Here is a 16,265-nt window from a genome sequence, read left to right as displayed (position 1 = left end):
ATGTCCCAGAACCAGAATTATTCTCCTAAAGGTTCTCGGTTCCTTTAAAATGACCGGTGAATCATTAGCAGAACAAGCGGGCATTCCGTTTACAAGTGCAAGTTTCATCAGAGAGGCTGGCCACATGGTATTAAAACCTCGTTCTCCCAGCGGGCTGGACGGAACCCTCCTGGGAGCGCAGACTCTGGGCACTCCAGATCTGTGCTCCTCCTGTGAACGTACCAAGCCTTGTCTTGGGGGACATGAGAAGTGAGTTATCACAGAGCGGGGTGGTTATTTGATCAGCACCCCGGGGGCAGTGCCTGCTTCCTGCAGGGTGCCCTCAGGGCGTCGCACCTGGGTATTGGGCGGAGTGTCAGGAGAGAACACCAAGGCAACATAAATATGTAAATATGTTAACCATATATACGGTCACATACACAGTGATAACAACGGCAATAACAACTAAAGCAGGAAAACACGCTTGGTTTGGTGCAAATGTGGTTACTCTGAAAGCCCAATCGAGCAGGACCCACGGGCCTTCCAGGGTGGACCCCTCCGCCAGGTCCTCCGCTGAGCCCCGCTCTCAAGCCCCAAGATGACGTGTCTGGTGCTCACTCCTGAGCTGTCTTCCGGATGCTAAACCCCCACCAGAAGGAAGACGTCAACTACTGGACCAACAGCACATGGTCCCAGACATACCAGCACCTGAGGGTGATCGTGTGAACCTCTGACCCCTCCCTGTGACCCCACCATCAACCAATCAGAGAACAGATCACACTCCCTGGGACCCCCTCCCTCACCGGGCCTGTCAACACACTTTGCTGAAACCCACAGGGAGCTGTGCTGTTTGGAGCACCAGCTGTCCAGACTCCTTGCTCGTCACCTGCAGTAAACTCTGCCCATTCCTGCCCCACAGCCCAGGGTCAGTGGGTTGGCTTTACTGTGTGGGCGAGGAGACCCAAGTTTCAGTTGGTAGTGTCAACTACAAACTGGCACTTACCAAGAGAATTGCCAATCACTGAACAACAAAGGAATTTGCCATCTGACTTCCCTGGTGGCTCAGACGGTAAAAAGCATCTACCTACAATGCGGGACTCACTGGAAAAGACTCTGATGCTGGGAAAGGTTGGGGGCGGGAGGAGAAGGGGACGACAGAGAATGAAATGGCTGGATAGCATCACCGACTCTGTGGACATGAGTTTGAGTGAACTCCGGGAGTTGGTGATGGACAGGGAGGCCTGGCGTGCTGTGATTCATGGGGTCACAGAGAGTCGGACGGACACGACTGAGCGACTGAACTGAACTGAACTGAACAATGCAGGAGACCTGAGTTCACTCCATAGATCGGGAAGATCCCCTGGATAAGGAAATGGCAATCCACTCCTGTACTCTTGAGTAGAAAATCCTATGGACGGAGGAGCCTGGTGGGCTACAGTCCACAGGGTCGCAAAGAGTCGGACACGGCTTAGCGACTTCACTTTCACTTTCTACGGAGATTGAACCCCATGCTGCTATAACTGTTGACCTTCAACACGCCCTGGGGGAGTTCAGGGTGGAGTGAGGCACTTGGTGCTCCAGGGAATCTTGTGGGACAGGTCTTTAGATAACCCAAGGGAACATTTCATGCAAAGATGGGCTCGATAAAGGACAGAAATGGTATGGACCTAACAGAAGCAGAAGATATTAAGAAGAGGTGGCAAGAATACACAGAAGAACTGTACAAAAAAGATCTTCACGACCCAGATAATCACAATGGTGTGATCACTCACCTAGAGCCAGACATCCTGGAATGTGAGGTCAGGTGGGCCTTAGGAAGCATCACTATGAACAAAGCTAGTGGAGCTGATGGAATTCCAATTGAGTTATTTCAAATCCTGAAAGATGATGCTGTGAAAGTGCTGCACTCAATCTGCCAGCAAATTTGGAAAACTCAGCAGTGGCCACAGGACTGGAAAAGGTCAGTTTGCATTTCAATCCCAAAGAAGGACGATACCAAAGAATGCTCAAACTACCGCACAATTGCACTCATCTCACACGCTAGTAACTGGAGAAGGCAATGGCACCCCACTCCAGTGTTCTTGCCTGGAAAATCCCATGGGGTCGCTAACAGTTGGACATGACTGAGCGACTTCACTTTCACTTTTCACTTGCATGCATTGGAGAAGGAAATGGCAACCCACTCCAGTGTTCTTGCCTGGAGAATCCCAGGGATGGGGGAGCCTGGTGGGCTGCTGTCTATGGGGTCCCACAGAGTCGGACATGACTGAAGTGACTTAACAGCAATAGCAGCAGCACACACTAGTAAAGTAATGCTTAAAATTCTCCAAGCCAGGCTTCAGCAATACGTGAACCGTGAAATTCCAGATGTTCAAGCTGGTTTTAGAAAAGGCAGAGGAACCAGAGATCAAATTGCCAACACCCACTGGATCATCAAAAAAGCAAGAGAGTTCCAGAAAAACATCTATTTCTGCTTCATTGACTATGCCAAAGCCTTTGACTGTGTGGATCACAATAAACTGTGGAAAATTCTGAAAGAGATGGGAATACCAGACCACCTGACCTGCCTCCTGAGAAATCTGTATGCAGGTCAGGAAGCAACAGTTAGAACTGGACATGGAACAACAGACTGGTTCCAAATAGGGAAAGGAGTACATCAAGGCTGTATATTATCACCCTGATATTTAACTTATATGCAGAGCACATCATGAGAAACACTGGGCTGGAGGAAGCACAAATGAATCAAGATTGCCGGGAGAAATATCAATAACCTCAGATATGCAGATGACACCACTCTTATGGCCGAAAAGGAAGAACTAAAGAGCCTCTTGACTGAAAATGAAAGAGGAGAGTGAAAAAGTTGGCTTGAAGCTCAACATTCAGAAAACTATGATCATGGCATCTGTCCCTTCATCACTTGCCATCACTTCATGGCAAATAGAAGGGGAAACAGTGGAAACAGTGGCTGACTTTATTTTTTTGGGCTCCAAAATCACTGCTGATGGTGATTGTAGCCATGAAATTGAAAGACGCTTACTCCTTGGAAGGAAAGTTATGACCAATCAAGACAGCATATTAAAAAGCAGAGATATTACTTTGCCAACAAAGGTCCGTCTAGTCAGGGCTATGGTTTTTCCAGTAGTCATGTATGGATGTGAGAGTTGGACTATAAAGAAAGCTGATCGCTGAAGAATTGATGCTTTTGTACTGTGATGCTGGAGAAGACTCTTGAGAGTCTCTTGAACTGAAAGGAGATCCAATCAGTCCATCATAAAGGAGATCAGTCCTGGGTGTTCATTGGAAGGACTGATGTTGAAGCTGAAACTCCAATACTTTGGCCACCTCGTGCGAAGAGCTGACTCATTTGAAAAGACCCTGATGTTGAGAAAGATTGAAGGCAGGAGGAGAAGGGGACAACAGAGGATGAGATGGTTGGACGGCATCACTGACTCAGTGGACATGGGTTTGGCTGGACTCTGGGATTTGGTGATGGACAGGGAGGCCTGGCGTGCTGTGGTTCATGGGTTCGCAAAGAGTTGGATACGACTGAGCGACTGAACTGAACTGATGTTTTTAGGAACAGATTTTCTGATCTCAATCCTTGCATCTCCTCATACCTAGAGAAGCACTACATCCCTTCGTGGTGACATCAGATCCTCATGACTAACAAACGCCTGTTGTAAAATGAGTGCTTCACGGTAGTGGCCTCCCCTTCACCCTAACCTCATACACTGACTCCCCGCCGCCGCCTCGGAGCAGACTCAGAGCTGTCTGAGATGCTGCCTCCTGGGCTGCAGTCCTCGTTTTGCCCCAAATAAAACTTAACTCACAACTCTCAAGTTGTACGTCTGTTTTTAGTCAACAGCAGCCACACATTTTCAATTTTTTAAACTACCACGTATAACGTTCTGTCTAAAAACAATATTCCAGGGCTCAAAATGTTTTTCATTTCAAATAATAAAATGCGGGGTTCGAAGCCTGTGCTGTGACACTTCAGTGATGAGTGACGTCGACTATCGCGTGTCAAAGGGCCATGGTGGCTTCAGCCACAGGACACTTCCTTCCTCTGACGGGTCGTGGGGCAGAGGTGGTGCCCTGACGAACGTCCCGCACCGCCCCGGGCTGGACCTGCACGTCCCCGGGCACAGGCGTGGCGGCCGGAAAATCCACGGGCCCCTTCAGTGACCTTCCTCTTGCCTCGCCGGCCGTGCCCCACACCTCCTGCAAGGCTGCTCCCACCCGCCACGGGGGCACTCGGGGCCTCTGGCCAGGCTCAGGGACTGTGCCTTCTCAGGTTTTCGCCCCGGACTTCTCAGCCAGCTTCTCAGGTGTGTTTGTGCAGGAGGGTTGGCCAAGGGCATCCAAAACACGAGCTGTCACAGCGTCTGAGGTGCTGACACCCGACGTTACATCGGAGCGCTTCCGCAGCGTGTCGTTGTCTCAGAAGAACTCGGTGTTCAGGCCCAGAGAGGGCGAACGGAGCAGAGTCACACGAGGCATCTGTTGCCCAGGCCGGGCCCTGGCCTTGGAGCCGTGGGGTGCGAGGAGGGCAGAGGCTGACCCTGGGGGTGGGGAGGGTGGTACCAGCCGCAACCAGTAACTCTTACCTAGACAGTCCCAAGGGCAGCTGGACAGTGGTTTTCTCTGTCTAGTTATCAGAGCTTTACTATAAGGTAGCGCATTATTCTATTAACTAAACTATTCACTTATACCTGGACATGGGCCCCACTGAAGAAGCAAGATAAATACGCAACTCGTTCCTTTTCTGCCTGATTTTTTGAGTATAATTGGTTCAATAGCCATTTCAGTTGTAACAGATTATCTTGACGTAATTTTTCTGGTGTTTTCCCTTTTGAGCAGAGCCAACTCAGAAACTGTCAGAGACTGTTTTCCTCAGTGATGTTTACTGTTTTCGGTTCAACGGTCATCACTTTGGCCTCTGGGAAGCCCCGTCCGGGTCTCTCTGCTTTGATCGCACTAAGCCCAGCACGAGAGCCCAGCCCCACGGTGAGGACCCTCCTCCTCGGGTGGGGAGTGTGTCAACAGCCTACACGCCAGCCCAGCTCCCTCCTGCTGCCGGAGGCGCAGGATGTCTTGGCCAGTTCAGCCCACAGCACTCAAAAGGACTTTAAAAAAAAAAATCATGCACTTACACTGATATTTCCCTGTCAATTCTTGTAAAGTTCAGTTCAGTTCAGTTCAGTTCAGTTGCTCAGTTGTGTCCAACTCTTTGAGACCCCATGGACCGCAGCACACCAGGCCTCCCTGTCCATCACCAACTCTCGGAGTTCACTCACACTCATGTCCATTGAGTCGGTGATGCCATCCAGCCATCTCATCCTCTGTCGTCCCCTTCTCCTCCTGCCTTCAATCTTTCCCAGCATCAGGGTCTTTTCAAATGAGTCAGCTCTTCGCATCAGGTGGCCAAAAAATCGGAGTTTCAGCTTCAACATCAGTCCTTCCAATGAACACCCAGGACTGATTTCCTTTAGGATGGACTGGTTGGATCTCCTTGCAGTCCAAGGGACTCTTAAGAGTCTTCTCCAACTCCACAGTTCAAAAGCACCAATTCTTCGGTGCTCAGTTTTATTTATAGTCCAACTCTCACATCCATACATGACCACTGGAAAAACCATAGCCTTGACTAGACGGACCTTTTTTGGCAAAGTTATGTCTCTGCTTTTTAATATGCTGTCTTGGTTGGTTGGTCATAACTTTTCTTCCAAGGAGTAAGGTCTTTTAATTTCATGGCTGCAATCAGCATCCGCAGTGATTTTGGAGCTCCCAAAATAAAGTCTGACACTGTTTCCACTGTTTCTCCATCTATTTGCCATAAAGTGATGGGACCGGATGCCATGATCTTACTTTTCTGAATGTTGAGCTTTAAGCCAACTTTTTCATTCTCCTCTTTCACTTTCATCAAGAGGCTCTTTAGTTCCTCTTCACTTTCTGCTATAAGGGTGGTGTCATCTGCATATCTGAGGTTATTGATATTTCTCCTGGCAATCTTGATTCCAGCTTGTGCTTCCTCCAGTAGTCCAGGGTTTCTCATGATGTACTCTGCATATAAGTTAAATAAGCAGGGTGACAATATACAACCTTGCCATACTCCTTTTCCTATTTGGAACCAGTCTGTTCCATGTCCAGTTCTAACTCTTGCTTCCTGACCTGCATACAGATTTCTCAAGAGGAAGGTCAGGTCAGTACTTGTGGAGTACTTCTACTTAATTTCTTTCATTTTTGTAATCGAATCGTTTACACTGAATTGCATTATTTCTGACACAAGCATTCCATTCCTTACTTGCTTTACCCAACCATGTAAAAATAGCTTCTCAATCGTTCCATTATGACAGCAAAGAATGAAACTACTGAAGGCAAGCTTGGCAGTTACCCTTGTTCTTTGTCCTTGGAATGCACGTCCTCAATATATAAGTTCCAAGCAATAGTTCTAAATTCACTGGAGACAGTCTTTTCTCTCTGCCACATGAACACTTACCCAATGTAGAGTTCAACACAGGTGTTTGCATTTGTTTTCAGTGTGAAGGCTTTTGCATTCCAGTAGCTGGTGGTTCTTAGAAGGGGAAGCTCTGGGCTCGCGTTCTCAGTACAGGAAACTGGAAATCAGGCCAAGAGTCACACAGCTGCCCGGGCAATTCAGTATCTCTGATCTTGTCAGTTCTTCAGTGTAGGCGGTGAGGTCTGTCCACACTCATGGGTTCCTGCTAAACGAATCAACGTTACCTTTTGGTATTCAGCTTCTAGTAATGTTACAACCTAGAGAGTTTATATTTTAACTTTTTTTTTTTGCAAACAACGGGCTCCTCATTGCCGTGGTTTCCTTTGCTTGCTCCGTGGCACGTGGATCAGGAATCGAATCTATGCCCCCAACACTGGCTGGTGGATTCTTAACCGCTGGACCACCAGGGAAGTCCAGTTTAATTTTTTAATTTTGTTGTGATAGGCAAGTTTTATCTTGTACCCTTTTTGAGTTATCACCATTCTATTTAAATAAAAATAATAGAACTGACTCATTGGGAAAGACCCTGATGCTGGGAAAGATTGAAGGCAGGAGGAGAAGGGGACGACAGAGGATGAGATGGTGGGATGGCATCATCGACTCAATGGACATGGGTTTGAGTAAACTCTGGGAGTTGGTGATGGACAGGGAGGCCTGGTGTGCTGCGGTCCAGGGGGTCGCAAAGAGTCGGACACCACTGAGCGACTGAACTGAACTGAACCACACTTTCTGCGTTTCCACACCGAGGCTCCACTGCACACACTCACATGTTCTCAGTTAATATCCTCCAGACCCTGTGCAGTCATTCACTCGTCCTGTAGGCGGAGTTTGAGGAGACAGACGGTCCCAAGATTCCGTAGGACAGGCTCTTCCCTGGTGGTCCAGGGACTGAGACTGTGCTGCCAGTGCAGGGGGCCTGGGTTCGCCCCCGGTCGGGGAACTGGATCCCACACCCACAGCTGAGTTCGCATGCTGCACCTAAGACCTGCTGCAGCCAAGCAAATAAAATATTTGTTTATTAGAAAGATTCCACGATAAGCAAAACAGCGTGTGTAAAAGCAAGCTCTCTCTCTCACTCTTTAGGATCTGAAATCCTCTGTTCATTCAGAAGTCAAAAATGCAAGCTTTGCTTCCTCTATATATTTTCCGGGCTTCCCTGGTGGCTGCAATGCAGGAGATGCAAGAGACCCAGGTTTGATTCCTGGGTCGGGAAGATCCCCTGGAGTAGAAAATGGCAACCCACTCCAGTATTCTTGCCTGGAAAATCCCATGGACAGGGGAGCCTGGCAGGCTACGGTCCATGGGGTCACAAAGAGTCAGACACAACTGAAGTGACTGAGCTTGCATCCGCACATATATTTTCTAGCATAATCAAATGGCCCCTAAGTAGTTCACCCACCTCAAACCTTACAGTGACTGTAGTTAGGTACTTAAAAACACAAACAAAACCCGAGAGTTCTCTGGCCACATTTGTTTAACTTGTAACTGTAGTACCACTCTGGGCACCACTTTTGCCACGAGTCAGGGTAAAGGTCAGACTGAGACGATGGAAGGCCGACACGTGCTGCGGTGAATTTCACTGAATTTCCCGCAGTATCTTTGCTTCTGGCCGAGAGTGAGAGCCGAGCACGCGGTGAAGCTGTGAAAACAGGCTCCCGTCACCAGCCCTGGGCCTGCTGACGGCCGTCCTCGGAGTCTGGAGAGCAGCGCTGAGCCCCACACGATGCTGACGCTGGCGACGCTCTGAGTGCGTGGATCCGGTCTTTCCAGTTTCGCTTCATTTAAACACAACCGCGTACCCCTTTCTTCTGGAAGCCTTTCTAATGAAGAATTACATGACCTCACAGTTGTTTGTTACAGTTTTCAGAAGTTGCTACTTAGAGCAACGAGTAAATCTTTCAACACAATTTGGGCACCTAAGCCTCCTGAGGGCATTGAATCTTAGCAGTTGCTTTTCGTAAACGGGTGCTCTGAAAGCTCCCCTGATCAATGAGGCCGCGTCTCCGTGGAACTGGCAGGCTTATAGCATGTTTAAAATAATCTGAAGACTTCTTGAACATATGAGAGACAACTCTGCAAATTTAATTTAAAAGGCTTCATTTTCCTGCAGATGGGAGAATTAAGCAAGCACGCGGAGAAATGTGAACATGTTCCTGGTTGGCGGAGCTGTCTTCGGTTGGACATAACACCTGGGATCCATTCCTGTCCTCCTCGGGGCAGTTTTGGGAAGTTCGCTGGTCTTCCTCCTCTGTTGGCTTATAGGGTCCTGGCGAACGTCTCCTGTAAGCAGAGTCCATAATGATTCAAGCAGCCTTTGTGTATTTTAGGAAGTTCCCAAACTTCCTGTTTCCTCACAGGCCTCCCTGGCAGCCAGCGGGCAGGGGGCGAGGTTGGGGCTCCCGTGGCTCCCCCAGGCCTCCCACGTGTGCGCCCCAGAAGCAGGCTCCCCACAGAACGTCCACTGTACGGGCCCCCGTGCAGGCAGCTTCATCGCTGACAAGACGGGCCGGTTCTGGCAGCAGGGCCCCCACCACTGATCGGGGAACCACTTTCTCACCTGTCCACGCCCATCACACCGCCCAGGTGCCGGTCCTGGAAGCACAGTCTTAAAATGCATTCCCATTCTGCGCGATTCTCGGATGGATCTTGTAGCATTTACTAAGTCCCTTTTTTGCTTAGACTGGTCTGAGGAGATGCTGCTGTTTGTGGTCAGGGGCTATAGCCATCCTGAGATGAGGGAAGTGGAGTCTGAGACTTCCTGTCCACAATTCCTGGAGAAACAGCAGTAGCGCCACAGGTATCTGAAAATACCTTTTAGGATCAGAAAGGCCTTTTAGGAAGGTCAAGGGGTGCGGCTCCTGACTCCCCAGGCCCAGAGTGCCTAAGGCTGCAACAGCACTTGAAAATTAAACTGTACTGGGGACAGGGGAATACAACAAAATGCCTTTTTAAAAATTTGTGGTAATAAATCCATTTCACTTGGACTGAAACGGCTCCTGTAGGCAGGATGAGTAGCTCTACCGTTGACTCCAGTAAAGAGTAGGGAAGAGAGCTTACAGCAGGAGCCGCTGGGACACAGACGGAGGGAAGGGAGGGAAGCAGGGAAGGGAGAAGCAGGGCGGGGCAGGGAGGGGTGGAGGGAGAGGGGTGGCACGGGCAGAATTCACAGGAGGGGAGCAACAGCAAATCCACACAGCTAGCGCTGAAACCAAACCCGAGAACGCCAAATGCACGGAGAGAATTCCAGACGCTTCCAGAGACAGAGAAGTGAGCTTCTGTGAGCAGGGTGATTAAACAACCTGCCAGTAAGTAGAGCGTGTGTGTCCATTTTGGGCTTCCCTGGTGGCTCAGCTGGTAAAGAATCCTCCTGCAATGCGGGAGACCTGGGTTCGACCCCTGGGTCGGGAAGATCCCCTGGAGAAGGGTGTCTCCGTTAGCTTGAGGCCCTTCTAGTTTACATCTGCGGCCCGAGTGTCATTACAGGAAGTGCCCCTTCAATCGCAGAGGTTTCATGGTTGAATGTTATCCTCACTCTATCTGCAAAGGAGTAAGAGACAGCTTGGTAGGAAAACAGCACAAGAGGATACTGCTGTAATGTGTTGTTGTTGTTTTTTTTAATAATTTTATTTATTTTCGGCTGTGCTGGGTCTTCACTGCTGTGCTCCAGTTTTCTCTAGCTGCAGAGAGAAATGGGGGCGACTCCAGTTGCAGTGCGTGGCCTTCTCCCTGCAGTGGCTCCTCTGGTTTCCGAACACGGGCTCAAGGGTCCACGCGCTTCAGCAGTTGCGGTCTCGGGCTCTAGAACATAGGCTCGGCAGCAGTGGCGCGTGGACTGAGCTGCTCCACGCACGAGGAATTTTCCCAGACCAGGGATCAAACCCATGTCCCTTCATTGGCAGGTGGACGCTTGTCCACTGTGCCACCAAGCAAGTCCTTTAATGGTTTTAAAGTAGTGAAAGAAAAGGACTTTGAATGTTAGCTTTTTAAAATCTGAACTGTCGCTCAGATGTGAGAATATAAACATTCTCACTCATACAAGCCTCAAAAATGTTGCCATCCGCTGAAAAAGGCTCTTGGAGGAAGGATTCAGACACGAAAAGAGACAAATCCAGGGGACTGCTATCAGAGACACAGAGTTAAGGGTGATGAAATGCCTGGTGATGAAAAACCTACTATAGGAACCAAGTGGGAAACTGTGTCCACAACAGTCCAGAACGAAAGAATCAACACCATGGGGGCTGAAGGAAGAGGGAGCCCAAAACCATGAGCGAAACGGCCTGAAGTGTAAGATACAATAAGATATCGCCAAGTTTACCACGACGGGTAAATACGCATAATTGCTGCTGCCGCTGCTGCTAAGTCACTTCAGTCGTGTCCGACTCTGTGTGACCCCATAGACGGAAGCCCACCAGGCTCCCCCGTCCCTGGGATTCTCCAGGCAAGAACACTGGAGTGGGTTGCCATTTAATTACAGGTTTTAAATTGAGGTTAGCCACAGTAAGAACAAAAATATAACCTTTAACCTTTTAAACCAGCAGAAAACTCAAAATGGCCAAGAGAAAGCAGGAAAAGAGAATAAATAGAAGCAAAAAAAAAAGTTCAATAAAAGCAAAGCATAAGATCACAAAACAAAATCCCAACGTACAGTCACTATAATAAATATAAATGGATAAAACTTACCAAATATAAAAGATAAAGACAGATTGAATACAGAAAAAATATATGCACTAATATGATGTCTAGAAGAGGCACGATTAAAACAGAAACATACTGAAAGATTAAGGATAAAGGATGAAAAAATACAAATAAAATGTTAGTAAGTAGAAGTCAATACCATATTAAGAAAATAATTTGCCATGAGTAAGTGTGAGTTATTCCAGGAAAGCAAAGTTGATTCAATATCTGAAAATCCATTAATATTATGCATATTTTTACAGATCCAGGAAGACATCTTATAATTATCTCCACAGAAGCAGTAAAAATCTTGGACAAAATTCAGAACCATTCCTGATAAAAATTACTTACTTAAGATACTTTCTTAATATAATCATAATAATACCATAGATATTCTTTGGTCCTAAGGCAAGCATCTTATTTAATGAAGAAACATTGGAGGCAGTTTACTAACATAAAGAACAAGGTAAAAGTGTGTTAGTTGCTCAGTCATGTCTGACTTTTTTCTACCCCATGGACCTTACACCTCCAGGCTCTCTGTCCATGGAATTCTCCAGGCAAGAATACTGGAGTGGGTAGCCATCCCTCCTCCAGGGGATCTTTCCAACCCAGGGATCAAGCCTGGGTCTCCAGCGCTGCAGGGGACTCTTTACCATCTGAGCCACCGGGAGGCCAAAGTACAGTACGTGCGTCACTTTCTCAGCTGTTCCACACAGTATACGCTCAGCAATGCAGTTAGGTAAAAAGTATTCAATTGCAGGTATAAGAACTGGCAAAGAAGAAGTAAAAAGTCTCTTTACATATGATATGGAAGTACAGCAGGAAAACAGCAGTATTGCAATGTTGTTTTATTTTGATTTTTTTATTATGCGTGAATGACTGTGAGCGTGTTTTTCATTGAAATACTGTTTTTTCACCTGTCAGGTTGGTAAAAATAGAAATTTCTGGTGGTACACCCCACTGTCCAGGTTGTGGGCAAACACACTCTTACACATGACTGGTGGGGATGCAAATCTGTGTGATCCATCTGCCGGCAAACACACACACACACTGACTCAGCAATTCTCTTCTGAGAATGTGCCCTGAAGATACAGCCTGCAACAGGCAGGCTCCGGACGGTCCCCAGGCGTCTGAAATCCTGGGGCTCATGCTCCACGCTCCTTTCTTCCTTGAGTGTTACCTGGACCTGGTGAAACTGTCAGTCACTCAGCCGTGTCCGACTCTTGGCGACCCCCTGGACTGTACCCCTCCAGGCTCCTCCGTCCACGGGATTCCAGGCAAGAATACTGGAGTGGGTTGCCATGCCCTCCTCCAGGGGATCTTCCCAACCCAGGGATCAAACCCGGGTCTTCCACACTGCAGGCAGATTCTTTACCATCTGAGTTACCGGGAGTGACGCACCTCTAATTAACAGAAAGTGATGAAAGGGATAGAAGGCAACATCTGAGATTAGGTTTCAAAAAGACTGCGCCTTAGGTCTTGCTCCGTCTTGCTCGCTCACATGGATGGAAGACAGACTCGAAGCTGTGAGCCCCTGAGACAACCCAGGAACTCAGGGCAGCCTCCAGCCAGGCAGGAAGTGAGGCTCCCAGCCCAGCACTGCAGAGGGCTCACATCCTGCACACAGCCGCCTGGCGAGCTTGCATGCGGGTCCTCCTTAGCATGAGACCACCGTCTGCCGGTACCGTGACCCAGAGCCAGGTGACCTGGCTGAGTTGTGCACGGATTCCTGATTGCCAGACTCTGTAAAGTGATAAACATCTGCTGTTTTAAGATACTACATTTGGAAGGGACTTGCTGTACGGTAGTAGCTAACTCATAACTCCATGTATACATCTGTATGCACGTGTTTGTGTGTATGTGCAGCTGGGTGCTCAGTCGTGTCCGACTCTTTGTGACCCCATGGACTGCAGCCCACCAGGTTCCTCTGTCCGTGGGATTCTCCAGGCAAGGATACTGGAGTGGGTTGCCATTTCCTTCTTCAAGGGATCTTCCCCACCCAGGGATCGAACCTGCGTCTCTTAAGTCTTCAGCTTTGGTATGCACAATCTTTATCGTTGAGCCACCAGATGTGTATGTATACGTATAATCAAAATGTGTATGTGTGTGTACATGTATGTGTGTATATGTGTGTGTATGTGTGAGGTTATGTATATGTGTATATATTGTTATTCATTGTAGCATGATTTGTTGTTGAAAAAATGTAGGAAGAACCTAAGTAGTCATTGAGAAAACTGTTGAACACAAAGCAGCGTTAAAAAAATGAGAGACTTCTAAGAATTGATATGGATGTTCCAGGATACACTGCTAAGTGAAAAAAGTGAAATACAAGAGTACTTAGTATCCTGTCTTCCTGTAAAAGAGAAGGGAGGTGGGGAGAGAACACATCTGCTCTTTGTGCAAAAGAAATGCCGATGCATAAACCAGACCTGAGATTAGTCGGCAGTGCGGGAAGGGGGGTGGGGAGTGAGGGGAAGCGGCCGCTGTGTGTCTGGAACGACTCCCCCGGAATAGCACTTAGAATCAGCCAGGATGAGGGGCAAGCTGCTGGGACGCAGCGGTTCCGAATGAACCGATCACTAACCTGTTACGTTTGGAAAACAGTTTATTGACCACACGGTGCAGCTCAGGACAGAGCGATCCCTGCTCAAATATTTTACTGTCGTTTGGAACTGTGCTTCCCGCAGGGTAAGGCAAGACACTCTGAAGTGCAGTGCGGCTAATCTAGGATTGAGCAACTATGTAAACACACCGCGGGGTTGAAAACCAGGTTTCTCACTGTCGGGAAGAGATGTTAGGATTTAGGCAAAGACGAGGAGGGAATGATGGGAGCTGAGGGAATAAACCCACGGCGTCCAGGCATCACTCCCGTTCTGTCCATTTGGGTGGCCCAAAGGCAAGGACACCCCCGGGACAGTGGGCAACCTGGAGGCCACATATTTTTAAGAATTGATGCTTCTGAACTGTGGTGCTGGAGAAGACTCTTGAGAGTCCCTTGGACTGCAAGGAGATCCAACCAGTCCATTCTAAAGGAGACCAGTCCTGGGTGTTCACTGGAAGGACTGATGCTAAAGCTGAAACTCCAATACTTTGGCCACCTCATGCGATGAGTTGACTCACTGGAAAAGAGTCTGATGCTGGGAGGGATTGGGGGTAGGAGGAGACAAGGACAACAGAATGAGATGGCTGGATGGCATCACCGACTCGATGGACATGAGTTTGAGTGAACTCTGGGAGTTGGTGATGGACAGGGAGGCCTGGTGTGCTGTGATTCATGGGGTCGCAAAGAGTCAGACACGACTGAGCGACTGAACTGAACTGAACTGAACTGATGAGTCTCCAATAAAGGAGGCAAGACTCCTTGGAAAACGGTTGACTCGGCGTGGGGTTGGGAAAACACACCGTAAGCCTGGAACATGCTATGGTGTCAGAAGTTAAGCAAGTGCTCAAAAAACGATGAGGGCATGTGGGCAGAACACAGGAGCCCCAGAGGTGAAGTATGGGACAATTTGAGCAACAAAATAAACCGTGACAGTAATTACTAATCCATAGCATAAAGTCAGCACCCATAAGTCCATAGCCATATCAGTGAGGGATGAATGAAGGATTGAACACACACACATGCATACAGGGGAAAAGGGACAGCTCTTCCTTGTAACAGAATCACAAAGATACATGCAGATGTTGCAAATAGAAACTCTCCCTTAGGCTGACACCACAGTAATTATGTCCGTAAGCCAGAACCACCTACTGTTGCTAAACAGGGCAGGGTCAGCCTGTTGAGAAATCATGGTTGAGTCTCAGTACATCTCATCTGTGTGTGTGTGTGTGTGTGTGTCAGACTCTTTGTGCCCCCATGGTCTATGGCCCACCAGGCTCCTCTGTCCACGGAATTCTCCAGGCCAGAATACTGGAGTGGGTTGCCATTCCCTTCTGCTGGGGATCTTCCTGACCCAGGGAATCCAGAGGATCTTCCCGACCAAGGGGTAGAACCCCGGTCTCCTGTGTTGCAGGCAGGTTCCTTTACTGTCTGAGCCGCCAGGGAAGCCCACAGCTGTGTACCAATGACGAAGGAAAACAGTGCCTCTACAGAGAGGAAACCCCGCTGACACCACCCGAATCATCAACATTAACAGAACAATCATTCTGACTGGTTCTAATTGGTTCCAAGACCCCCCTCATAAAATGTCAATGTTATGTAGATAGTTGTAAGTATGGTGTAAACACTATGTAAATTGTGTCGGCACTAGAAACTTGTTTGCTTTTTGCAACTTTCCAGAAAAAAAAAATTTTTTTTTAATGTTTTCCTTCAACTTCCATTGGTGGAATCCACCAGATTTAAAACCCCTGGTTACAGAGGAAGACTCTTGACACCCTGTCGTTCTCGATAGGATGCAGAGAATTCTGCGGGATTCTTGCCCCAAACACATCAGCTCAATGTAACTGTGAGGAAATATCAGATTATCCCAAAGCAAATGACATTCCATGGAATTGCTTGCCAGAGATCTCCCACGTGCTCAGGTTGTGAAAGACGCAGGAAGCCTGCAGACACCCCCGCACCCCACCCCCCTGGGGCTGGGGCTGCTGGTCACAGTGGGACTGGGTCCTGACTCAAAGGAGCGTGTAAATGAGACGGTTGGTGAGACATGAATAAAACCTCAAGCTTAGTTACTTAATTGCATCCACATGAATTTCCTGGTTTTGATCACCATGGTCTGATGATGTAAGATGCTGAGAGTGGGAGAAATTAGGTGAAGAGTATGAGCAAAATCTACTGTGTTTGCAACGTTTTAAAGTTATTTTGAAAGGCGACATCCTGAAGGACAAAGATGAGCTACTGTAAAAATTGGGACATTATCACAAGTGTTTAGGAAGCACTTAAGATGCCCCTCCTTACCAGTGTGCTCCCTCCTCCATGGATAGAGACTGGACACGAAGGGGTTAAATACCTCGTCTGAGCTCAACCATGCAGCCAAGGGGCTCAGGGTTTGAACCTAGGTCTTCAGGACCAGCACCCACCACCTGAGCACCAAGCTACTTGGTCAGTCTCCACTCCCAGTAAAGGTGGAACGCTCGCCTAAGACGACAAGTTCTT

Source organism: Moschus berezovskii, chromosome 10 (assembly GCF_049115385.1).
Source record: "Moschus berezovskii isolate FMDL1 chromosome 10, NW_MosBer_1.0, whole genome shotgun sequence".
Taxonomy (NCBI): domain Eukaryota; kingdom Metazoa; phylum Chordata; class Mammalia; order Artiodactyla; family Moschidae; genus Moschus; species Moschus berezovskii.
The sequence above is the reverse complement of the archived record's forward strand: the minus strand, read 5'-3'. Positions refer to the sequence as shown.